We start from the raw sequence: 26,616 nt of genomic DNA, 5'->3' as shown, positions 1-26,616 counted from the left end.
AGTACATGTAGTAGGCAGGATTGTATTCTTACCTGTGTCGCACTGGAAATATTGCTGGATCACATGTTGTGCATGTCTTCTTCCTCTGCTTCCTCCTCATCACTGTCCACAGGCTCCACAGCTGCAACAACACCGCCATCTGGACCATCCTCCTGCAGAAAAGGCACCTGGTGTCGCAAAGCCAAGTTGTGAAGCATACAGCAGGCCACGATGATCTGGCACACCTTCTTTGGTGAGTAGAATAGGGATCCACCTTTCATATGGAGGCACCTGAACCTGGCCTTCAGGAGGCCGAAGGTCTGCTCGATCACCCTCTTAGTTCGCCCATGGGCCTCATTGTAGCGTTCCTCTGCCCTGGTCCTGGGATTCCTCACTGGGGTCAGTAGCCATGACACGTTGGAGTAACCATAGTCACCTGCAAATGGTGAGGGGCAACTGTTAGACACACACTAACCTGGAGGGATAACCCCAGACCCAGACAACCATTCCCACTGACTTGCTTCCAGGTGCTCACCTAATAGCCACACACGGAGCCTCTGGAGTTGACCCATCACATAAGGGAGGCTGCTATTCCGCAGGATGTAAGCGTCATGCACTGAGCCAGGGAACATGGCATTCACATGGGAGATGTACTGGTCGCCAAACATACCATCTGTACATTCATAGAATGATAACCCTTCCGGGTCCTGTACACCTGTTCACTCCTGTGGGGGGGGACCAAAGCCACATGTGTCCCATCAATGGCACCTATGATGTTGGGGATATGTCCCAGGGCATAGAAATCACCTTTCACTGTAGGCAAATCCTCCACATGAGGGAAAACGATGTAGCTCCGCATGTGTTTCAGAAAGGCAGACAACACTCTGGACAATACGTTGGAAAACATAGGCTGGGACATCCCTGATGCTATGGCCACTGTTGTTTGAAAATACCCACTTGCAAGGAAATGGAGCACTGACAGTACCTGCACTTGAGGGGGGATTCCTGTGGGATGGCAGATTGCTGACATCAGGTCTGGCTCCAACTGGGTACACAGTTCCTGGATTGTGGCACGGTCAAGCCTGTATGTGATAATCGCATGTCTTTCCTCTATTGTCGACAGGTCCACCAACGGTCGGTACACCGGAGGATGCCGCTATCTCCTCACATGTCCCAGCGGGCGGTGCCTATGAAGGACAACAGCGAGCACAGAGTCAAACAACTCAGAGGTACCTACCCACAGTTTACACAGAACACCATTCATACCCCAAAGATGGCCTGTATGTGTCTAGAGTCTAGGCCTAGGTATGTGTGACGCAGTTAAAAATGAAGTCATGTGGGCCACTGAAATGGCGGCTGCCTGACCTGTAAAGTGTGACAATGGGATATGAGGTAACTGTTCTGGCATTGTACACCGTCGCGGTAGGCGGTCGAAGACCGCGGAGCAATGCTGCATTGGTTAACATTGGACCCTATGGGTCCCAGGAGCCAATGACGATGTATGTCCGGACCCTGGGGGTCTACCACAGACGGAGCACCCACTGCCGGAAAAGATGGGAGGACATTCGCCGCTGGAGCAAGAAGACGGCGGAGGCTCAGCTGGGGATAGCCTCCCAACGTGGGAGGGGTGCCCGTCGCACCATGACCCCCCTGATGTTCAGTATCCTGGCGGTGGCCTACCCGGAGTTGGATGGGCGCTTGAGGGCATCACAGCAGACACAAGGGGGTGAGTACACTCTCATTCGGCTGACTTTGCGCACAGTGGAGTTGTCTGGGTGGGGGAGGATGGCTGTGGGTTTCCCTAGGCCAGGGCGAGTTCCGTAGGCAAAGCCCCTCCGTCAGGCAGGCCATGTGGCACCCCAGCCCACCTCTGTAGACTGCCAAGTACAGCTATTCATCCCCTGTGTCATCTATGTGTGCAGGTGTCGTCCATAGCCTTGTAGTTCATTTCCCAGGAATTGAACAGTGGAGCCCAAGAGCGCGGCGTAGTGCAGGGGGCTTCTGTGTCTGTCTTGTCCGCCAACAGTAGCGGTAATCCATGCACTCAACATGTCTTTCTTCTGTCATTGTCCCCCCTTTTTGTGGTCTCCCTGTTCTTTTGTAAATTAGCATCATCAGGCGGAGGAGCAGTGGCACCGGAGCACGAGGGAGCTGCATCCCACATGGCCCTGGAGGGCGAGACTACGGACTCGGAATTCTCCAGTGGGACGGAGGGCGAGGGGAGCTTCACAGCGGGGACAGGAGCTGAGACCAGCGACAGAGACACGTCCTCTGATGGGAACTCCCTTGTGGTGGCGGCAACATTTGTGCCCCCCCATCTACAGGTACAGCCGCCACCCCCCTATCAGCACCGCCCTCCCAGCAGCCCCTCAGCCTTCGCCCCGTGCCCGCTCACCCAGGAGGGTGGGCATCACCTTCGCCCCAGGCACCTCAGCCCCTGCCCCAGTCACCCCTGCTGCCCTCAGTGAGGAGGCCATTGACCTCCTCAGGTCCCTCACTGTTGGGCAGTCTACCATTTTGAATGCCATCCAGGGTGTAGAAAGGCAGTTGCAACAAACTAATGCATTCCTGGAGGGCATTCATTCTGGTCAGGCGGCCCTTCACCGAGCTTTTCAAACTCTGGCCTCAGCACTGATGGCAGCCATTGTCCCCGTCTCTAGCCTCCCCCTCCAACTTCCTCCACCCAGACCCAATCTCTGTACCTCCGCCTATCCCAAGCGCACCATCAGACCAGCAGGCACACACCTCAACACACAAGGGAAGCTCAGGCAAACATAAGCACCACACATCCCACAGGCACTCACGCAAGCATCACACACATGCAGACACACCAACATACACTGCCTCCACTGTGTCCCCCTCCTCCTCGTCTCCCTCCTCCCTCCCAGTCTCGTCTACACTCACACCTGCATGCACTACGTCTACAGCTACTACGTCCCTCACAGGCACACCCACCAGCACACCCCGCTCACGTGCAGTCACCACCCCTACTACCATTCAGATGTCCCCTGCGTCCTCTCCCAGTGTGTCTGTGATGCCCCCTCCCAAGATACACAAACGCAGGCACACACCCACCCAACAGACATCCACCTCACGACAGCCTCCAGCGCATGCACCTGCACCCAAAGTCACCAAACGTACACCTCCTACTACGACCACCTCTTCCTCCACTCCCAAACCCCCCTCCAACTACCCGTCCCAGTGTGTCCCAAAAACTTTTCCTGTCCAGCCTTGACCTTTTTCCCACACCTCCCCCACCCCGTCCATCTTATAGGTCCCGAACTAGCACCTCAGCCACAACATCTCCGGGACCAGTGGTGCCTGTAGTCACCGGTATGTGGAGTGCACCGTCCACCAGGACAGCCAGTGTGGCACGGAGCCACAGCACAGACAGTCCCCCACCTGTGAAGCATCAGAAGTTGGCCAGTGCCCGGCGGAAGAGGGGGAAGACTCCAGCCACCAAAGCTGCTCCCAGGGGTCCCGGTGGGAGTGTGGAGTCAGCTGTGACACCTTCCAAGGTGGGGAAGGGCCACAAGAAACCCGGCAAGTCTGGGTAGAGCTGCACGGCGGAGAAGACCACCATCATCCCTGCTGCCCAGGAGGCCACCGCCAGCCCCAGCCCAGCTGCCAGGAGGGCACCGCCAGCCCCAGCCCAGTTGCCCAGGAGGGCACCGCCAGCCCCAGCCCAGCTGCCCAGGAGGGCACCACCAGCCCCAGCCCAGCAGTCCAGGAGGGCACCGCCATCCCCAGCCCAGCTGCCCAGGAGGGCACCGCCAGCACCAGCCCGCTGATCCATGAAGGACCGTCAGCACCAGCCCCTCTGGGCCATGAAGGACCACCAGCACAAGCCCCGCTGGACCATGAAGGACCGCCAGCACAAGCCCTGTTGGGCCATGAAGGACCGCCAGCACAAGCCCCGCTGGGCCATGAAGGACTGCCAGCACAAGCCCCGCTGGGCCATGAAGGACCGCCAGCACAAGCACAGCTGAACAGGGCACCGCCAACTCAAGCACCGCTGCACAGGGCACTGCCAACTCAAGCACCGCTGAACAGGGCACCGCCAACTCAAGCACCGCTGAACAGGGCACCGCCAACTCAAGCACCGCAAGCCATGAGCGGCAGGGGCACTGACGTAACTGGGTCCGTCACGGGGTGAGTGATGCACTCTGGACACCAGTCCCGCTCCAGAACCAGTGGAGACATCCATCCACTACCTCTGTCCTACACAGGATGAAGCACTCTGGGCACCAGTCCCCCTCCAGAACCAGTGGAGACATCCATCCACTACCTCTGTCCTTCACAGGATGAAGCACTCTGGGCACCAGTCCCCCTCCAGAACCAGTGGAGCCATCCATCCACTACCTCTGTCCTTCACAGGATGAAGCACTCTGGGCACCAGTCCCCCTCCAGAACCAGTGGAGATTGTTATCCACTTGAGAGACTGTGGCTTTGCACTCCCCAGGATGGAACAGTGGGCAAACCACCCACTGTAGAGACTTGAGAGACTGATGCCCCTGCAGTGTTCTCTTCGTCATGGTCGGGGATCTTGTGTGGATCTCGCCCATACCGTGTGGTCCTAGTGTTCCACGGACTTTCTTTGTGCAGTACCTGGACTACTACGCCTGGTATATATTTTGTACATGGTGTATATATATATTTCTGCCTACTTGTTTGTAATATATTCCGATGGTTACACTCATTTTCTTTGGTCTTTGCATTTTTCCGGGGGGGTTTGGGGGGTGTAACTGTTATGTATTGATATGCATTAGTGTGTGTATTGTAGTGGGTGAGGGTGGGGGTGGGTGTGGGGTGTTGCGTGTGTGTGTCCCTGTTTTTTGCCTCCCCCCTTCCCTGTGTCGTAGGTGCAGTACTGTGAGAAGGTAGCCTCTTTCTAGCCTTGTTACCCCCACTTTTGGCCTGTTTGTGAGTGTATGTCAGGGTGTTTGTCACTGTTTTCACTGTCTCACTGGGATCCTGATAGCCAGGCCTCAGTGCTCATAGTGAAAACACTATGTTTTCAGTATGTTTGTTATGTGTCACTGGGATCCTGCTGGTCAGGACCCCAGTGCTCATAGGTTTGTGGCCTATATGTATGTGTCACTGGGACCCTGTCACACAGGGCCCCAGTGCTCATAGGTGTGCATGTATATGTTCCCTGTGTGGTGCCTAACTGTCTCACTGAGGCTCTGCTAACCAGAACCTCAGTGGTTATGCTCTCTCATTACTTTCAAATTGTCACTAACAGGCTAGTGACCAATTTTACCAATTTACATTGGCTTACTGGAACACCCTTATAATTCCCTAGTATATGGTACTGAGGTACCCAGGGTATTGGGGTTCCAGGAGATCCCTATGGGCTGCAGCATTTCTTTTGCCACCCATAGGGAGCTCTGACAATTCTTACACAGGCCTGCCACTGCAGCCTGAGTGAAATAACGTCCACGTTATTTCACAGCCATTTTACACTGCACTTAAGTAACTTATAAGTCACCTATATGTCTAACCTTTACCTGGTAAAGGTTAGGTGCAAAGTTACTTAGTGTGAGGGCACCCTGGCACTAGCCAAGGTGCCCCCACATTGTTCAGAGCCAATTCCCTGAACTTTGTGAGTGCGGGGACACCATTACATGCGTGCACTACATATAGGTCACTACCTATATGTAGCTTCACCATGGTAACTCCGAATATGGCCATGTAACATGTCTATGATCATGGAATTGCCCCCTCTATACCATCCTGGCATAGTTGGCACAATCCCATGATCCCAGTGGTCTGTAGCACAGACCCTGGTACTGCCAAACTGCCCTTCCTGGGGTTTCACTGCAGCTGCTGCTGCTGCCAACCCCTCAGACAGGCAGCTGCCCTCCTGGGGTCCAGCCAGGCCTGGCCCAGGATGGCAGAACAAAGAACTTCCTCTGAGAGAGGGTGTGACACCCTCTCCCTTTGGAAAATGGTGTGAAGGCAGGGGAGGAGTAGCCTCCCCCAGCCTCTGGAAATGCTTTGTTGAGCACAGATGTGCCCAATTCTGCATAAGCCAGTCTACACCGGTTCAGGGACCCCTTAGCCCCTGCTCTGGCGCGAAACTGGACAAAGGAAAGGGGAGTGACCACTCCCCTGACCTGCACCTCCCCTGGGAGGTGTCCAGAGCTCCTCCAGTGTGCTCCAGACCTCTGCCATCTTGGAAACAGAGGTGCTGCTGGCACACTGGACTGCTCTGAGTGGCCAGTGCCACCAGGTGACGTCAGAGACTCCTGCTGATAGGCTCCTTCAGGTGTTAGTAGCCTTTCCTCTCTCCTAGGTAGCCAAACCCTCTTTTCTGGCTATTTAGGGTCTCTGTCTCTGGGGAAACTTCAGATAACGAATGCATGAGCTCAGCCGAGTTCCTCTGCATCTCCCTCTTCACCTTCTGATAAGGAATCGACCGCTGACCGCGCTGGAAGCCTGCAAACCTGCAACATAGTAGCAAAGACGACTACTGCAACTCTGTAACGCTGATCCTGCCGCCTTCTCGACTGTTTTCCTGCTTGTGCATGCTGTGGGGATAGTCTGCCTCCTCTCTGCACCAGAAGCTCCGAAGAAATCTCCCGTGGGTCGACGGAATCTTCCCCCTGCAACCGCAGGCACCAAAAAGCTGCATCTCCGGTCCCTTGGGTCTCCTCTCAGCACGACGAGCGAGGTCCCTCGAATCCAGCGACACCGTCCAAGTGACCCCCACAGTCCAGTGACTCTTCAGCCCAAGTTTGGTGGAGGTAAGTCCTTGCCTCACCTCGCTGGGCTGCATTGCTGGGAACCGCGACTTTGCAAGCTTCTCCGGCCCCTGTGCACTTCCGGCGGAAATCCTGTGTGCACAGCCAAGCCTGGGTCCACGGCACTCTAACCTGCATTGCACGACTTTCTAAGTTGGTCTCCGGCGACGTGGGACTCCTTTGTGCAACTTCGGCGAGCACCGTTTCACGCATCCTCGTAGTGCCTGTTTCTGGCACTTCTCCGGGTGCTACCTGCTTCAGTGAGGGCTCTTTGTCTTGCTCGACGTCCCCTCTCTCTGCAGGTCCAATTTGCGACCTCCTGGTCCCTCCTGGGCCCCAGCAGCGTCCAAAAACGCCAAACGCACGATTTGCGTGTAGCAAGGCTTGTTGGCGTCCATCCGGCGGGAAAACACTTCTGCACGACTCTCCAAGGCGTGGGGGATCCATCCTCCAAAGGGGAAGTCTCTAGCCCTTGTCGTTCCTGCAGTATTCACAGTTCTTCAGCCTAGTAAGAGCTTCTTTGCACCAACCGCTGGCATTTCTTGGGCATCTGCCCATCTCCGAGCTGCTTGTGACTTTTGGACTTGGTCCCCTTGTTCCACAGGTACCTTCAGACAGGAATCCATCGTTGTTGCATTGCTGATTTGTGTTTTCCTTGCATTCTCCCTCTAACACGACTATTTTGTCCTTAGGGGAACTTTGGTGCACTTTGCACTCACTTTTCAGGGTCTTGGGGAGGGTTATTTTTCTAACTCTCACTATTTTCTAATAGTCCCAGCGACCCTCTACAAGGTCACATAGGTTTGGGGTCCATTCGTGGTTCACATTCCACTTTTGGAGTATATGGTTTGTGTTGCCCCTATCCCTATGGTTCCCCATTGCATCCTATTGTAATTATACATTGTTTGCACTGTTTTCTAAGACTATACTGCATATTTTTGCTATTGTGTATATATATCTTGTGTATATTTCCTATCCTCTTACTGAGGGTACACTGTAAGATACTTTGGCATATTGTCATAAAAATAAAGTACCTTTATTTTTAGTATAACTGTGTATTGTGTTTTCTTATGATATTGTGCATATGACACTGAGTGGTACTGTAGTAGCTTCACACGTCTCCTAGTTCAGCCTAAGCTGCTCTGCTAAGCTACCATTATCTATCAGCCTAAGCTGCTAGACACCCTATACACTAATAAGGGATAACTGGGCCTGGTGCAAGGTGCAAGTACCCCTTGGTACTCACTACAAGCCAGTCCAGCCTCCTACATTGGTTGTGCAGTGGTGGGATAAGTGCTTTGAGACTACTTACCACTCTTGTCATTGTACTTTTCATAAGAGAAAAATATACAAAACAAGGTCAGTGTATATACACATAGCCAAAAAGTTTTGCATTTCCTCTTTTCACTCTTTTCTAAGTGCTGAAAAGTACTTCTAAACTTTCAAAAAGTTCTTAAAAGTTTAAAAAGTTTTTTTTCTGTCTTTCCAAAAAGTTCTGAAAACTTTTTTCTCTTTGTCTATCACTTTAACTCTCTCTAAAAATGTCTGGCACAGGCCAAAAAGTTGAACTGTCCAAACTTGCATATGATCACCTTAGCTGGAAAGGAGCAAGGAGTCTCTGCATAGAGAGAGGTTTGAGTGTAGGGAAGAATCCTTCCTTAGAACTGTTAATTAATATGCTTAGAGTACAGGATAAGGCCATAAGTGCCAAATCTGGTGAAAAAGTAGCTAATGGTTCTCAATCTGATCCAGGGACTCCCCCAGGAAAAGGTTCAGGAAAGAAACTTCTCAGCCTGCCCATTACTAGACAGTCTAGCATAGTTGGTACAGAGGTTGAATCACACCATACTGATGGTGTGCTCTCACATTATACTGGTAGCCAAGCTGTTAGGGTGCCCTCTGTAAGGGACAGGTCTCCTTCTGTTCATTCCCATCATACCTCTGTATCTAGAAATGTCCCTCCCACCCACCCTGATGACAGATTGTTAGAAAGGGAGCTCAATAGATTGAGAGTGGAACAAACCAGACTGAAGCTCAAGAAGCAACAGCTGGATTTGGATAGACAGTCTTTAGAAATAGAGAGGGAAAGACAGAAGTTGGGTTTAGAAACCCATGGTGGCAGCAGCAGTATTCCCCATAGTCATCCTGCAAAAGAGCATGATTCCAGGAATCTGCACAAGATAGTTCCCCCTTATAAGGAGGGGGATGACATTAACAAGTGGTTTGCTGCACTTGAGAGGGCCTGTGCTGTACAGGATGTCCCTCAAAGGCAGTGGGCTGCTATCCTATGGCTATCATTTAGTGGAAAAGGTAGGGATAGGCTCCTTACAGTGAAAGAAAATGATGCCAATAATTTCCAAGTTCTTAAGAATGCACTCCTGGATGGTTATGGCTTAACCACTGAACAATACAGGATAAAGTTCAGAGAGACCAAAAAGGAGTCTTCACAAGACTGGGTTGATTTCATTGACCATTCAGTGAAGGCCTTGGAGGGGTGGTTACATGGCAGTAAAGTTACTGATTATGAAAGCCTGTATAACACAATCCTGAGAGAGCATATACTTAATAATTGTGTGTCTGATTTGTTGCACCAGTACCTGGTAGACTCTGATCTGACCTCTCCCCAAGAATTGGGAAAGAAGGCAGACAAATGGGTCAGAACAAGGGTGAACAGAAAAGTTCATACAGGGGGTGACACAGATGGCAATAAGAAGAAAGATGGTGAAAAATCTCAAGATAAGCATGGGGATAAGGGTAAAACCAAAGATCCCACTTCAAATCTTAAACACTCTTCAGAGGGTGGGGATAAAACAAATTCTTCCTCTTCTTCCCAACCTGCACACATTAAAAAGCCTTGGTGCTTTGTGTGTAAAAACAGAGGCCATAGGCCAGGGGATAAGTCCTGTCCAGGTAAACCCCCTGAGCCTACCACCACTAATACATCAAGCTCTAGTGCCCCTAGCAGTAGTGGTACTAGTGGTGGGACTGCTGGCAACAGTCAAGCAAAGGGTGTAGTTGGGTTCACTTATGGGTCCATAGTGGAAACTGATGTCATCAGTCCCAAGACAGTTTCTGTCACACCTAGTGGCATTGGCCTTGCCACACTGGCTGCTTGTCCCCTTACAATGGATAAGTACAGGCAGACAGTTTCAATAAATGGTGTTGAGGCCTTGGCCTACAGGGACACAGGTGCCAGTTTCACTTTGGTGACTGACAACCTAGTGCACCCTGATCAACACATCATTGGACAACAGTATAAGATTATTGATGTCCATAACTCCACTAAGTTTCTTCCCTTAGCTATAATTCAGTTTAGTTGGGGTGGAGTTACTGGCCCTAAGCAGGTGGTGGTATCGCCTAGCTTACCTGTAGACTGTCTCTTAGGTAATGACCTAGAGGCCTCAGGTTGGGCTGATGTAGAGTTTTATGCCCATGCAGCCATGCTGGGCATCCCTGAGGAATTGTTCCCTCTCATTTCAAGTGAAATGAAAAAGCAAAGGAGAGAAGGCCTGAAAACTCAGGATCCCTCTCCATCAACAGGTAAAAAGGGTATCACAGTATCCCCTAACCACCCTACCATTCAGGATACCATTCCTGTGGTGGGAGAAACCTCTCCTGGGGTGGCACCTGTTCCAAGGGAATCATCAGCTGGCAAAGCTGGACTCCCTGAGGTGGAAGTACCTCTCTGTGGGATAACTAACATTGGTGAGAAAAACAGCACCATTTTAGTTAACATGGAGCATCCCTCCAACCCTCCCAGAGAAACGTTAGTGCAGAAACCCTGCACTACCTCACAACACTTAGGACAGCATCCCTGCCCTAGTGTGGAGCTCATAGGACAGCATCCCTGCCCTGCTTCAACTCAAGAGAAACAGCATCCCTGTTCTCTCTTCCAGCCAAATGGACAAAGTTTTTGCCCAGCTATGGCTTTACTGAGACAGCATCCCTGTCTGGCATTTCCATCATTACAAATAGGTTCAGTGGATAATTCCCACTGCTCTAAACTAAAACTTACTGATAGAAACTCTGAAAATACATCTTCACATTGTTGGTTAGCTAAAAAACTTCAAACAGGGTGGTTTACATCCCCACAGGGAAGTAACCATATAGTGGATGATAAAGGGAGTAACCAGTCTATTGCAGAGCTACTCTCTACTTATCACCACTTAGACAATAAAGTCTCAACTGGCCAAGGTTAGCCTTATTGTCCTTCGTTTGAGGGGGGGTTGTGTGAGAAGGTAGCCTCTTTCTAGCCTTGTTACCCCCACTTTTGGCCTGTTTGTGAGTGTATGTCAGGGTGTTTGTCACTGTTTTCACTGTCTCACTGGGATCCTGATAGCCAGGCCTCAGTGCTCATAGTGAAAACACTATGTTTTCAGTATGTTTGTTATGTGTCACTGGGATCCTGCTGGTCAGGACCCCAGTGCTCATAGGTTTGTGGCCTATATGTATGTGTCACTGGGACCCTGTCACACAGGGCCCCAGTGCTCATAGGTGTGCATGTATATGTTCCCTGTGTGGTGCCTAACTGTCTCACTGAGGCTCTGCTAACCAGAACCTCAGTGGTTATGCTCTCTCATTACTTTCAAATTGTCACTAACAGGCTAGTGACCAATTTTACCAATTTACATTGGCTTACTGGAACACCCTTATAATTCCCTAGTATATGGTACTGAGGTACCCAGGGTATTGGGGTTCCAGGAGATCCCTATGGGCTGCAGCATTTCTTTTGCCACCCATAGGGAGCTCTGACAATTCTTACACAGGCCTGCCACTGCAGCCTGAGTGAAATAACGTCCACGTTATTTCACAGCCATTTTACACTGCACTTAAGTAACTTATAAGTCACCTATATGTCTAACCTTTACCTGGTAAAGGTTAGGTGCAAAGTTACTTAGTGTGAGGGCACCCTGGCACTAGCCAAGGTGCCCCCACATTGTTCAGAGCCAATTCCCTGAACTTTGTGAGTGCGGGGACACCATTACATGCGTGCACTACATATAGGTCACTACCTATATGTAGCTTCACCATGGTAACTCCGAATATGGCCATGTAACATGTCTATGATCATGGAATTGCCCCCTCTATACCATCCTGGCATAGTTGGCACAATCCCATGATCCCAGTGGTCTGTAGCACAGACCCTGGTACTGCCAAACTGCCCTTCCTGGGGTTTCACTGCAGCTGCTGCTGCTGCCAACCCCTCAGACAGGCAGCTGCCCTCCTGGGGTCCAGCCAGGCCTGGCCCAGGATGGCAGAACAAAGAACTTCCTCTGAGAGAGGGTGTGACACCCTCTCCCTTTGGAAAATGGTGTGAAGGCAGGGGAGGAGTAGCCTCCCCCAGCCTCTGGAAATGCTTTGTTGAGCACAGATGTGCCCAATTCTGCATAAGCCAGTCTACACCGGTTCAGGGACCCCTTAGCCCCTGCTCTGGCGCGAAACTGGACAAAGGAAAGGGGAGTGACCACTCCCCTGACCTGCACCTCCCCTGGGAGGTGTCCAGAGCTCCTCCAGTGTGCTCCAGACCTCTGCCATCTTGGAAACAGAGGTGCTGCTGGCACACTGGACTGCTCTGAGTGGCCAGTGCCACCAGGTGACGTCAGAGACTCCTGCTGATAGGCTCCTTCAGGTGTTAGTAGCCTTTCCTCTCTCCTAGGTAGCCAAACCCTCTTTTCTGGCTATTTAGGGTCTCTGTCTCTGGGGAAACTTCAGATAACGAATGCATGAGCTCAGCCGAGTTCCTCTGCATCTCCCTCTTCACCTTCTGATAAGGAATCGACCGCTGACCGCGCTGGAAGCCTGCAAACCTGCAACATAGTAGCAAAGACGACTACTGCAACTCTGTAACGCTGATCCTGCCGCCTTCTCGACTGTTTTCCTGCTTGTGCATGCTGTGGGGATAGTCTGCCTCCTCTCTGCACCAGAAGCTCCGAAGAAATCTCCCGTGGGTCGACGGAATCTTCCCCCTGCAACCGCAGGCACCAAAAAGCTGCATCTCCGGTCCCTTGGGTCTCCTCTCAGCACGACGAGCGAGGTCCCTCGAATCCAGCGACACCGTCCAAGTGACCCCCACAGTCCAGTGACTCTTCAGCCCAAGTTTGGTGGAGGTAAGTCCTTGCCTCACCTCGCTGGGCTGCATTGCTGGGAACCGCGACTTTGCAAGCTTCTCCGGCCCCTGTGCACTTCCGGCGGAAATCCTGTGTGCACAGCCAAGCCTGGGTCCACGGCACTCTAACCTGCATTGCACGACTTTCTAAGTTGGTCTCCGGCGACGTGGGACTCCTTTGTGCAACTTCGGCGAGCACCGTTTCACGCATCCTCGTAGTGCCTGTTTCTGGCACTTCTCCGGGTGCTACCTGCTTCAGTGAGGGCTCTTTGTCTTGCTCGACGTCCCCTCTCTCTGCAGGTCCAATTTGCGACCTCCTGGTCCCTCCTGGGCCCCAGCAGCGTCCAAAAACGCCAAACGCACGATTTGCGTGTAGCAAGGCTTGTTGGCGTCCATCCGGCGGGAAAACACTTCTGCACGACTCTCCAAGGCGTGGGGGATCCATCCTCCAAAGGGGAAGTCTCTAGCCCTTGTCGTTCCTGCAGTATTCACAGTTCTTCAGCCTAGTAAGAGCTTCTTTGCACCAACCGCTGGCATTTCTTGGGCATCTGCCCATCTCCGAGCTGCTTGTGACTTTTGGACTTGGTCCCCTTGTTCCACAGGTACCTTCAGACAGGAATCCATCGTTGTTGCATTGCTGATTTGTGTTTTCCTTGCATTCTCCCTCTAACACGACTATTTTGTCCTTAGGGGAACTTTGGTGCACTTTGCACTCACTTTTCAGGGTCTTGGGGAGGGTTATTTTTCTAACTCTCACTATTTTCTAATAGTCCCAGCGACCCTCTACAAGGTCACATAGGTTTGGGGTCCATTCGTGGTTCACATTCCACTTTTGGAGTATATGGTTTGTGTTGCCCCTATCCCTATGGTTCCCCATTGCATCCTATTGTAATTATACATTGTTTGCACTGTTTTCTAAGACTATACTGCATATTTTTGCTATTGTGTATATATATCTTGTGTATATTTCCTATCCTCTTACTGAGGGTACACTCTAAGATACTTTGGCATATTGTCATAAAAATAAAGTACCTTTATTTTTAGTATAACTGTGTATTGTGTTTTCTTATGATATTGTGCATATGACACTGAGTGGTACTGTAGTAGCTTCACACGTCTCCTAGTTCAGCCTAAGCTGCTCTGCTAAGCTACCATTATCTATCAGCCTAAGCTGCTAGACACCCTATACACTAATAAGGGATAACTGGGCCTGGTGCAAGGTGCAAGTACCCCTTGGTACTCACTACAAGCCAGTCCAGCCTCCTACAAGTACTCATCGTGGTCTTCGCCGCTGGCGTTCGCTCTCCTGGTAGAGGAGCAGGAAGACTATCGCAGGTAGAATTTGGAGTTCCGGTTCCATGGTGTCCTCATTCCTCGTGGAGTGTGTAGAGGTGAGCCTTTTCCCTTCGAAATTCCTGTTTCCGCCGTGTTTTTATCCGCGGTGAATCCGCCCCGGAAAAGGTGGCGGATTGGCCTGTCATAATAGTGTGGGCGGTACATTGTCTCCCGCCTGTCTGTTGGCCGTGACCGCCGCGCTGTTTGTTTGTACCGCCGTGGCGGTCAGAGTGTTAAAGTGGCTGTCTTTGTTGGTGGTTTCCGCCACGGTCGTAATTGCAATTTTTTACCGCCGGCCTGTTGGCGGTTTTACCGCCTATTTAACACCGTCCGCCAGGGTTGTAATGATCACCGTAGACTTCAATGGAAATAGGGGTGCCCTGGTTCCAGTCTGCCAGCAGGTAAGTACCCGCGACTTCGGAGGGCAGACCAAGGGAGTTTTGTGGGGCACCGGGGGGGACACAAGCAGGCACTGAAAGTACACCCTCAGTGGCACAGGGGCGGCCGGGTACAGAGTGCAAACAGGCATCGGGTTTTCAATAGGAATCAATGGGGAGACCCGGGGGTCTCTTCAACGATGCAGGCAGGCACGGGGGGGGCTCCTTGGGGTAGCCACCACCTAGGCTAGGCAGAGGGTCGTCTGGGGGTTGCTCCTGCACTAAAGTTTGGTTCCTTCAGGTCCTGGGGGCTGCGGGTGCAGTATGGTTTCCAGGCGTCGGATTCCTTGAAGTAGGCGGTCGCAGTCAGGGGGAGCCTCTGGATTTCCTCAGCAGGCATCACTGTGTGGAATCAGGGGGGTCAAATCTGGCCACTCATGGGCTCGCAGTCGCCGAGGAGTCCTCCCTGTAGAGTTAGTTTTCCGCAGGTCAAGCCAGGGGCGTCGGGTGCAGAGTGGAAAGTCTCACGCTTCCGGCGGGAAACATGTGGTCTTTAAAAGTTGCTTCTTTGTTTCCAAAAGTTGCAGTTTCTGGACAGGGCCGCTGTTCTCGGGAGCTTCTTGGTCCTTTAGATACAGGGTAGTCCTCTGAGGCTTCAGAGGTTGCTGGACCCTGTTGGATGCGTCGCTGTTGCAGTTTTCTTTGAAGTAGGGAGACAGGCCAGTGGGGCTGGGGTCAAATCAGTTGTCGTCTCCGTCTTCACTGCAGGGCTCCAGGTCAGCAGTCCTTCTTCTCCTTTAGGTTGCAGGAATCTATCTTCCTCAGTTCTGGGAGCCCCTAAATACTCAATTTAGGGGTGTGTTTAGGTCTGGGAGGGCAGTAGCCAATGGCTACTGGCCCTGAGGGTAGCTACACCCTCTTTGTGCCTCCTCCCTGTGGGGAGGGGGGCACAGCCCTAATCCTATTGGGGGAATCCTCCATCTGCAAGATAGAGGATTTCTAAAAGTAAGAGTCTTCTCAGCTCAGGACACCTTAGGGGCTGTCCTGACTGGGGAGTGACTCCTCCTTGTTTTTCTCATTATCTCCTCCAGCCTTGCCGCCAAACGTGGGGGCAGTGGCCAGAGGGGCGGGCATCTCCACTAGCTGGGATGCCCTGTGGCGCTGTAACAATGGGGGTGAGCACTTTGAGGCTTACCGCCAGGTGTTACAGTTCCTGCAGGGGGAGGTGAGAAGCACCTCCACCCAGTACAGGCTTTGTTCCTGGCCACAGAGTGACAAAGGCACTCTCCCCATGTGGCCAGCAACATGTCTGGTGTGTGGCAGGCTGGCAAAAACTAGTCATCCCACACTGGAAGTCGGGTATGTTTTCAGGGGGCATCTCTAAGATGCCCTCTGGGTGTATTTCACAATAAAATGTACACTGGCATCAGTGTGCATTTATTGTGCTGAGAAGTTTGATACCAAACTTCACAGTTTTCAGTGTAGCCATTGTGGTGCTGTGGAGTTCGTGTTTGACAGCCTCCCAGACCATATACTCATATGGCTACCCTGCACTTACAATGTCTAAGGTTTTGCTTAGACACTGTAGGGGCATAGTGCTTATGCACCTGTGCCCTCACCTGTGGTAAAGTGCACCTTGCCTTAGGGCTGTAAGGCCTGCTAGAGGGGTGACTGATCTATGCCATAGGCAGTGTGAGGTTGGCATGGCACCCTGAGGGGAGTGCCATGTCGACTTAGTCATTTTCTCCCCACCAGCACACACAAACTGGCAAGCAGTGTGCATGTGCTGAGTGAGGGGTCCCCAGAGTGGCATAAGAAATGCTGCAGCCCTTAGAGACCTTCCCTGGCATCAGGGGCTTTGGTACCAGGGATACCAGTTACAAGGGACTTACCTGGGTGCTAGGGTTGTGCCAATTTTGGAGACAAAGGTACAGTTTAGGGAAAGAACACTGGTGCTGGGGCCTGGTTAGCAGGTCCCAGCACACTTTCAGATCATAACTTGGCATCAGCAAAGGCAAAAAGTCAGGGGGTAACCATGCCAAGGAGGCATTTCCTTACACCATGGTTGGTGGAAATTTCGGCCTCACAATGCCAGCAGCGGGCCCACTCTCGCTAAGAAAAATAGTGGTTCAGTTTCTTGCGTGGTTGCATGCTTCCATATGCAACAGACCCTTTACCAATTGGGGGCTGATAAGGTTGAGTTTTATAACATCCCGGTCACCAAGTGGACCACTTAAGCATTCAGCTGATAAAATGTCTGCATGGATAATTGAACGGCAGCCTCTGATATGGCGTAGCCAATGTGAGGCCTTGTTGACAAGTGAAAATGTATCTTCCCATGATTTGGGGGATAGGGAAGGAACATTGCACATATAAATATAGTTGCCACTATTAGTGGATGAGCTCTGGCCATGAGCTGATGTTGTGTCCCATTTCAAATCTGCACGAGGATAAGGTTTCCCTGTAGAAGACATAGGGCTTTCGGGAATAATCGCAGAAGATCTACTGGAGTAAATTGTTTTTTTGGGGCTTATGGCGCCCTCAGAAGTTGGCAAAGGTCCAAGACCAGGAGGATGGTCAATAGACAAGGGGGTTGTCTTATTTCCATGAAGGCAAAAAGGATCGTTCCTCAAGACAGTGAGTTTGAGGGAATTAAGAATTTCTGTCATTAGAATTTTTAGCTCTCCTACTTCTTTAGATAAGCTAATCTCCAAAGCTTTTAAATCCTCATTAGGAGGGTCGCTTTCAGATTTAGATGAAGATAGGCTAGCGCAGTGCAGTGGAGCCAAAGGAGTTGGTTGGGGATGATCCAAGTCGTGGCTTTCCAATAAAGAAAAACGATTGAAACAAGGGATTTCGTGGATAATCACATCTGTTTTTGGCACTTCAAATGTGGAATGAGTTACGTGATGTATGGAGGGGCTAGCACTCCTAGTAGTACTTTGAGAGGCCAGTACCTGGTAAGAAGCGCTGGTAGATTGTGAATCATTAATAATATGGGAACCAACAGTTAGAAATGGAATAAGGGTGCCCGGCCTCAGCCCTTTCCGTGAATTTCTCTCCTTTTTATTTAAAATCGATTCTAGTTCTCCAATTAGATTGTCAATCTCTTTTGTTACACAGTTTGTGAGAGGTTGCATACCTTTGATAAGTTTCAGAATCTTCGGCTTAACAGGACCCAGAACAGGACTACCCCTCGTGTTGCGCCTCCCCGTGATATATAAGGAAGCTCGGAACAGATAAAAGATGATACTTTAACAATTAAAGACACAAAAAAAGACCAATGCCATACCTTAGGGCCCAGAGGAGGAGCCTAGCCTGGCCTCAGACGGCCTCTGACGGGCACGGCTGGGCCTGCCCTTGGCCCGGGCTTTGCCCGGACACGTCCCCCGCAGCGGTGGTGTACGGCGCACTTTATAGTGCCCGCGTTGTTAGAAGCAGGCGGCTGGCGGCACCAGATGAATCCTGGGACTCAGTGTCCCTCCAGATGGCAAGACACGGGGCAGAAACTGGAATGCTGGTGCGCGGCGCGCTTTATTGCACCAGCGTTGTTGGAAGCAGGCGGCTGGCAGCAGCAGATGAATCTTGGGACTCAGAGTCCCTCCAGATGGCAAGACGCAGGGGCAGAAACTGTTACAAGTACTTATCCCACTGCTGCCACCAAAGTAGGAAGCTGGCCTGGCTTGTTGTGGGTACCTTGTGGTACTTACACCTTGTGCCAGGTCCAGTTATCCCTTATTAGTAGAATAGCTGTGTTTCTAGCAGCTTAGGCTGTTAGATGTAGCTATGGCAAAGCTGCTTAGGCTGAACTAGGAGACATGCAAACCTTCTACTAAACCACTTTTTTCATATAGCACAATATCATGAGAAAACACAATGTTCGGAGTTACTAAAAATAAAGGTGCTTTAGTTTAGTGACATTATCCCAAAAGTATCTCAGAGGATATCCTCACTTAGGAGGTAAGTAATATACACAAATTATTTGTACACAAACCCAAAGCAGGTAAGTAACAGTAAGAAAAGTAGTGCAAACAATGTAGACTCACAATAGGATGCAATAGGTTGACATAAGTCTAGGGGCAACACAAACCATATACTCCAAAAGGGGTATGTGAATCACGAATGGACTCCAGACCAATGGGAGGTTGTAGAGGGTTGCTGGCACTGTAAGAAAACAGTCAGGGTGTCCAAGATACCCCACGACCCTGAAAAGTAGGAGTAAAGTTACCCTACCACCATAGAAAGACAGAATAGTTGTGATAGGGGATTGTGCAAGAACCACAAGCACCAGCAAAACACAGAAGACGGATTCCGGGACCGGAGGACCTGTAAAGTGAGAGGACAAAGTCCAAGAGTCACACAAGTGTCCGGGGGGGCAGGAGCCCACCACACCCCGGATGAAGGTGCAAAAGGGTGGCCTCCGGGTGGAAGAAACCGAAGATTCTGCAACAACGAAAAGGGCTAGGAACTTCTCCTTTGGATGGAAGATGTCTTACGGTGAGCTGGAGGTTGCAGAAGTGTTTCCAGGCAGAAATACCACAAACAAGCCTTGCTAGCTGCAAGAGTTGGGGTTGAAGATTTTGGGTGTTGCTGAGGATCAGGAAGGACAAGGACGTCGACCCTTGGAGGAGGGGACAGAGGTGGCGCTCAGCAACTCATGGAGCCCCTACAGAAGCAGACAGCACCCGCAGAAGTACCAGAGCAGGCACTTAGAAGATCTGAGGACAGCGGTCGACTCAGAGTCACAAAAGGGGGGTCCCACGAAGTCGGAGTCCAACTCAGCAAGTTGGGCACTGCAGGACGGAGTGCTGGGGGCCCAGGCTAGGCTGTGCACAAAGGAATCCTTGGAAAAGTGCACAGAAGTCAGAGCAGCTGAAAATCACGCAGTAAACAGGTAGCAAATCTGGCATGGAGAGGCAAGGACTTACCTCCACCAACTTTGGACAGAAGAGCCACTGGACTATGGGAGACACTTGGACCCAGCTCCTGTGTTCCAGGGACTATGCTAGTCAGGATGAGAGGGGACCCAGAGGACCGGTGATGCAGTTGAGAAAGCCAGCAGGATGAGGCGCTACAATGTTGTTGGTAGTCGTTTTGCTACTTTGTTGCGGTTTTGCAGACGTCCTGGAGCAGTCAGCGGTCGATCCTTGGCTGAAGTCAGAGAGGAAAGTGCGGAGAACACTAGTGAACTCTTGCATTCGTTATCTGAGGAATAGCCCAGAGGAGAGACCCTAAATAGCCAGAAAATGAGGTTTGGCTACTGATAAAGGAGGCTTGGCTACTGAAAGAGGTAAGCACCTATCAGGAGGTGGTCTCTGATGTCACCTGCTGGCTCTGGCCACTCAGACCTGTACATTGTGCCCCAACACCTCTGAATCCAAGATGGCAGAGGTCTGGGACACGCTGGAGGAGCTCTGGGCACCTCCCCTGGGAGGTACTGGTCAGGGCAGTGGTCACTCCCCTTTCCTTTGTCCGGTTTCGCGCCAGAGTAGGCTGGGGGATCCCTGAACCAGTGTCGACTGGCTTATGCAGAGATGGGCACCATCTGTGCCCATCAAAGCATTTCAAGAGGCTGGGGGAGGCTACTCCTCCCCAGCCCTTCACATCTATTTCCAAAGGGAAAGGGTGTAACACCCTCTCTCAGAGGAAATCCTTTGTTCTGCCTTCCTGGGGCTGGGCTGCCCAGACCCCAGGGGGGCAGAAACCTGTCTGAGGGGTTGGCAGCAGCGGCAGCTGCAGTGGAAACCCCGGAAAGGCAGTTTGGCAGTACCCGGGTTCTGTGCTAGAGACCCGGGGGATCTTGGAATTGTCCCCCCAATACAAGAATGAGTTGTAGGGGGAACCCAATCCATGATAGTTTGGATTTTCCCCTGAAGTGGTGCAATTTGCTCTCCACCAACCAGGTGTCCCAGATAAACCACTTTCCCCTGCCCTATCTGACAATTTGAGGCCTTGGTAGTGAGGCCTGCCTTTCGCAGGGCCTCCAAAACTTTCCATAGGTGGACCAGGTGATCATCCCAGGTTGAGCTAAAGACAGCAATGTCATCTAGATATGCTGCACTAAAAGCTTCCAACCCTTGCAGGACTGTGTTCACCAGCCTCTGAAAAGTGGCAGGTGCATTTTTCAAACCAAAGGGCATTACTGTGAATTGGTAGTGCCCTCCAATGGTAGAAAATGCAGCCTTGGGTTTAGCATCTTCTGACAACCTAATCTGCCAATCCCCTGCAGTTAGATCAAAAGTGCTTAGATACTTGGCAGAAGCCAGTGTATCAATGAGCTCATCTGCCCTGGGTATAGGGTGAGCATCTGTCTTGGTTACTTGATTGAGTCCTCTACAATCTACACAAAACCTCATCTCTCTCTTTCCATCCTTGGTGTGAGGTTTTGGGACAAGTACAACTGGGCTAGCCCAGGGACTTTCTGAAGGCTCAATCAACCCTAAGTCCAACATTTTCTGCACCTCTTGTTTAATGCAGTCCGTGACATGGTCAGGCTGCATTTACATTTAACTTTTGACAGGCAGACTGTCTCCAGTATCAATTGTATGTTCACACAAGGAAGTTGTACCTGGTACAAGTGAAAAGAGGTCAGAAAACTGACTTAAGAGATTGACACAGTTGTCTTTCTGTTCAGCAGTAAGACAATCTGCAAAGAGCACTCCCTCCACTAACCCATCAGCTTCAGTGGTGGAGAAGAGATCAGGGAGAGGGGCACTCTCTTCTTCCTGTCCCTCATCTGTTGCCATGAGCAGGGTGAGATCAGCCCTGTCATAGTAGGGTTTCGGTCGATTGACATGAATCACCCTAAGGGGACTCCTGGCAGTGCATAGGTCTACCAAATAGGTAACCTCGCCCTTCTTTTCAACAATTAGATGAGGTCCTTTCCATTTCTCTTGGAGTGCTCTTGGGGCCACAGGCTCCTATACCCACACCTTCTGTCCTGGGTGGTACTGAGTCAGGACAGCCTTCTGGTCATGCCATTGCGTTTGCAGCTCTTGGCTGGCCTGGAGGTTTTTACTGGCCTTTTTCATATACTCAACCATTCTGGATCTTAGGCCAAGTACATAGTCTACTATGTCCTGTTTAGGAGCTTTTAAAGGTTGTTCCCAACCCTCCTTCACAAGAGCAAGTGGACCTCTCATAGGGTGCCCAAAGAGGAGTTCAGAGGGGCTGAAACCCACTCCGTTTTGGGGTTCCTACCTGTAAGCAAAAAGGAGGCAAAGTAACAGGACATTCCATCTCCTTCTGAGTTTTTCAGGGAGTCCCAGTATCATACTGTAGGAAAGTACCACCTTGCCTGGCATGTTACCCCCATTTTCACTGTATGTATGTTTGTTTTTGCCCTTGTGTCACTGGGATCCTGCCAGGCAGGACCCCAGTGTAGGAGGCTGGCCTGGCTTGTAGTGGGTACCAGAGGTACTTACACCTTGTGCCAGGTCCAGTTATCCCTTATTAATGTAGAAGAGGTGTTTCTAGCAGTTAAGGCTGATAGAAGGTAGCTATGGCAAAGCAGCTTAGGCTGAACTAGGAGACATGTAAAGCTCCTACTATACCACTGGTGTCATATGCACAATATCATAAGAAAACACAATACAGAGATATACTAAAAATAAAGGTACTTTATTTTTATGACAATATGCCAAAAGTATCTCAGTGAGTACCCTCAGTATGAGGATAAGTTACATACACAAGATATATGTACACAAACCAAAATTATGCAGATAAAGGCAAAAGGAAGTAATGCAAGCATGTAAAGTTACAGTAGATTGCGATAGGAGCACATAGGTATAGGGGCAACACAAACCATATACTCCAAAAGTGTAATGTGAACCACGAATGGACCCCAAACCTATGTGAGCTTGTAGAGGGTCGCTGGGACTGTAAGAAAACAGTGAGGGTTAGAAAAATAGCCCACCTCAAGACCCTTGAAAAGTAGGTGTAAAGTGCACCTACTACCCCCAGAGAGCACAGAGGGCGTGATAGGGGGATTCTGCAGTAAGAACAAACACCAGCAATGCGACAACAGTGGATTTCCGGACCTGAGTACCTGTAAGACAAGGGGACCAAGTCCAAGAGTCGCAACAGTGTTGGTGAGTGGGCAGGAGCCCAAGAAATGCCAGCTGAGGGTGCAAGGAAGATGCCACCTGTTGGAAGAAGCTTGGTGTTCTGCAAGAACAAAGAGGACTAGGAACTTCCCCTTTGGAGGATGGATGTCCCACGTTGTGAAGAAGCTTGCAGAGGTGCACCCATGCAGAAAGAAAGAAAACAAGCCTTGCTAGCTGCAAGGGTCGCTGTTAGGATTTTTGGATGCTGCTGCTGCCCAGGAGGGACCAGGATGTCGCCACTTGGTTGAGGAGACAGAGGGGGCGCCCAGCAACGTCAGAAAAGGGAGTCCCACGACACCAGAGGACAACTCAGAAGGTTGTGCACTGCAGGTTAGAGTGTCGGGGACCCAGGCTTGGCTGTGCACGAAGGAAATCCTGCAAGAGTGCACAGTAGCCGGAGCAGCTGCAAATCACGCGGAACCCAGCAATGCAGTCTAGCGTGGGGAGGCAAGGACTTACCTCCACCAAACTTGGACTGAAGGAGTCACTTGGACAGAGTTGCTGAGTTCCAGGGACCACGCTCGTTGTGCTGAGTGGGGACCCAGAGGACTGGTGATGCAGTCTTTTGTTGCCTGCGGTTGCAGGGGGAAGATTCCATTGACCCACAGGAGATTTCTTCAGAGCTCCTGGTTCAGAGAGGAGGCAGGCAACCCCCAGAGCATGCACCACCAGGAAACAATTGAGAAAGCCGGCAGGATGAAGCGATACAAGGTTGATAGTAGTCATCTTGCTACTTTGTTGCGGTCCCTATGGGCTACAGCATTTCTTTTGCCACCCATAGGGAGCTCTGACAATTCTTACACAGGCATGCCACTGCAGACTGAGTGAAATAACGTGCACGTTATTTCATAGCCATTTACCACTGCACTTAAGTAACTTATAAGTCACCTATATGTCTAACCTTCACCTGGTGAAGGTTGGGTGCTAAGTTACTTAGCACTAGCCAAGGTGCCCCCACATCGTTCAGGGCAAATTCCCCGGACTTTGTGAGTGCGGGGACACCATTTCACGCGTGCACTATACATAGGTCACTACCTATGTATAGAGTCACAATGGTAACTCCGAACATGGTCATGTAATATGTCTAAGATCATGGAATTGTCACCCCAATACCATTCTGGCATTGGGGAGACAATTCCATGATCCCCGAGTCTCTAGCACAGACCCGGGTACTGCCAAACTGCCTTTCCCGGGGTTTCACTGCAGCTGCTGCTGCTGCCAACCCCTCAGACAGGTTTCTGCCCTCCTGGGGTCCAGCCAGGCTTGGCCTAGGAAGGCAGAACAAAGGACTTCCTCAGAGAGAGGGTGTTACACCCTCTCCCTTTGGAAAAAGGTGTCAGGGCTGGGGAGGAGTAGCCTCCCCCAGCCTCTGGAAATGCTTTGATGGGCACAGATGGTGCCCATCTCTGCATAAGCCAGTCTACACCGGTTCAGGGATCTTCCAGCCCTGCTCTGGTGCGAAACTGGACAAAGGAAAGGGGAGTGTACACTCCCCTGACCTGCACTTCCCAGGGGAAGTGCCCAGAGCTCCTCCAGCGTGCCCCAGACCTCTACCATCTTGGATTCAGAGGTGTGCTGGTACAGTGGCCAGGGCCAGCAGGAAACGTCAGAGACTCCTTCTGATAGGCTCTTACCTTTCTTACTAGCCTATCCTCCTTCTTAGGTAGCCAAACCTCCTTTTCTGGCTATTTAGGGTCTCTGCTTTGGGGAATTCTTCAGATACCGAATGCAAGAGCTCACCAGAGTTTCTCTGCACTTCTCTCTTCACCTTCTGCCAAAGGATCGACCGCTGATTGCTCAGGACGCCTGCAAAACCGCAACAAAGTAGCAAAGACGACTACTGCAACCTTGTATCGCTTCATCCTGCTGGCTTTCTTGCCTGTTTCCTGGTGGTGCATGCTCTGGGGGTAGCCTCCCTCCTTCGTGCACCAGGAGCGCTGAAGAAATCTCCTGTGGGTCGATGGAATCTTCCCCCTGCAACCGCAGGCAACAAAAGACTGCCTCACCGGTCCTCTGGGTCCCCTCTCAGCATGACTAGCATGGTCCTTGGAACTCAGCAACTCTGTCCAAGTGACTCCCACAGTCCAGTGACTCTTCAGTCCTAGTTTGGTGGAGGTAAGTCCTTGCCTCCCCACGCTAGACTGCATTGCTGGGTACCGCGTGATTTGCAGCTGCTCCGGCTCCTCTGCACTCTTCCAGGATTTCCTTAGTGCACAGCCAAGCCTGGGTCCCCGACACTCTAACCTGCAGTGCGCAACCTTCTGAGTTGTCCTTCGGCATCGTGGGACTCCCTTTTGTGTCTTCGGGTGGACTCCGGTTCACTCCTCTTCCAAGTGCCTGTTCTGGTACTTCTGTGGGTGCTGCCTGCTTCTGTGAGGGCTCCCTGTCTTGCTGGGTGTCCCACCTGTCACCTTATTCAAGTGGCGACATCCTGGTCCCTCCTGGGCCACAGCAGCATCCAAAAACCCTAACCACGACCCTTGCAGCTAACAAGGCTTGTTGGCGATCTTTCTGCGTGGGAACACCTCTGCAAGATTCTTCACGACGTGGGACATCCATCCTCCAAAGGGGAAGTTTCTATCCCTCTTCGTTCTTGCAGAATCCACAGCTTCTACCATCCAGTGGCAGCTTCTTTGCACCCTCCGCTGGCATTTCCTGGGCATCTGCCGACTCTCGACATTGTCACAACTCTTGGACTTGGTCCCCTTGTTCGACAGGTACTCAGGTCCGGAAATCCACTGTTGTTGCTTTGCTGGTGTTGGTCTTCCTTGCAGAAACCCCCTATCACGACTTCTGTGCTCTCTGGGGGTTATAGGTGCACTTTACACCTACTTTTCAGGGTCTTGGGGTGGGCTATTTTTCTAACCCTCACTGTTTTCTTAAAGCCCCAGCGACCCTCTACAAGCTCACATAGGTTTGGGGTCTATTTGTGGTTCGCATTCCACTTTTGGAGTATATGGTTTGTGTTGCCCCTATACCTATGTGCTCCTATTGCAATCTATTGTAACTTTACACTGCTTGCATTACTTCCTTTTGCTAGTACTGCATATTTTTGGTATTGTGTACATATATCTTGTGTATATTTGGCATCCTCATACTGAGGGTACTCACTGAGATACTTTTGGCATATTGTCATAAAAATAAAGTACCTTTATTTTTAGTATATCTGTGTATTGTGTTTTCTTATGATATTGTGCATATGACACCAGTGGTATAGTAGGAGCTTTGCATGCCTCCTAGTTCAGCCTAAGCTGCTCTGCAATAGCTACCTTCTATCAGCCTAAGCTGCTAGAAACACCTCTTCTACACTAATAAGGTATAACTGGACCTGGTACAGAGTGTAAGTACCACTTGGTACCCACTACAAGCCAGGCCAGCCTCCTACATTGGATGTGCAGCGGTGGGATAAGTACTTGCAACTACTTACCACTTTGTCATTGTGTAAGAGAATAATATAGAAAACAAGTTCTGTGTATGTACACCTAACCAAAAAGTTTTGCTTTTCTTCTCTTACACTATCTGCTAAGTTCTGAAAAGTACTCCTAAACTTTAAAAAAGTTTCAAAAAGTTTGAAAAAGTTTTTTTTCCTCTTCTTTAAAAAGTCCTGAAACATTTTCTATCTTTTATCTGTCTCTAAACCTTTTTCTATCATGGCTGGTGTAGGAACTCCTCTTAATTTGGTCAATACAAATTATGACCACCTTAACTTTAAAAGCCTAAGGAGTCTCTGCATTGATAGAGGTTTAGTGGTAGGAAAGAACCCTTCTAAAGAATTATTGTCTACCATGCTCATTGAGAATGATAAGGCCTTAACTGGCAGTTCAATTGAGAAGTTAGGAGATAGCTCACACTCTGACTCTGGGGAGCCCCCAGTTGGAGTGTTGCAGAGTTCCCTTCCTAATTTGCCCCTTAGCAGACCAACTAGAAATGCTGGTAGTACTAGAAGCTCCCATCACAGTAGGGATGTT

The sequence above is a fragment of the Pleurodeles waltl genome, chromosome 10, assembly GCF_031143425.1.
Source record: "Pleurodeles waltl isolate 20211129_DDA chromosome 10, aPleWal1.hap1.20221129, whole genome shotgun sequence".
Classification (NCBI taxonomy): Eukaryota; Metazoa; Chordata; class Amphibia; order Caudata; family Salamandridae; genus Pleurodeles; species Pleurodeles waltl.
The sequence above is the reverse complement of the archived record's forward strand: the minus strand, read 5'-3'. Positions refer to the sequence as shown.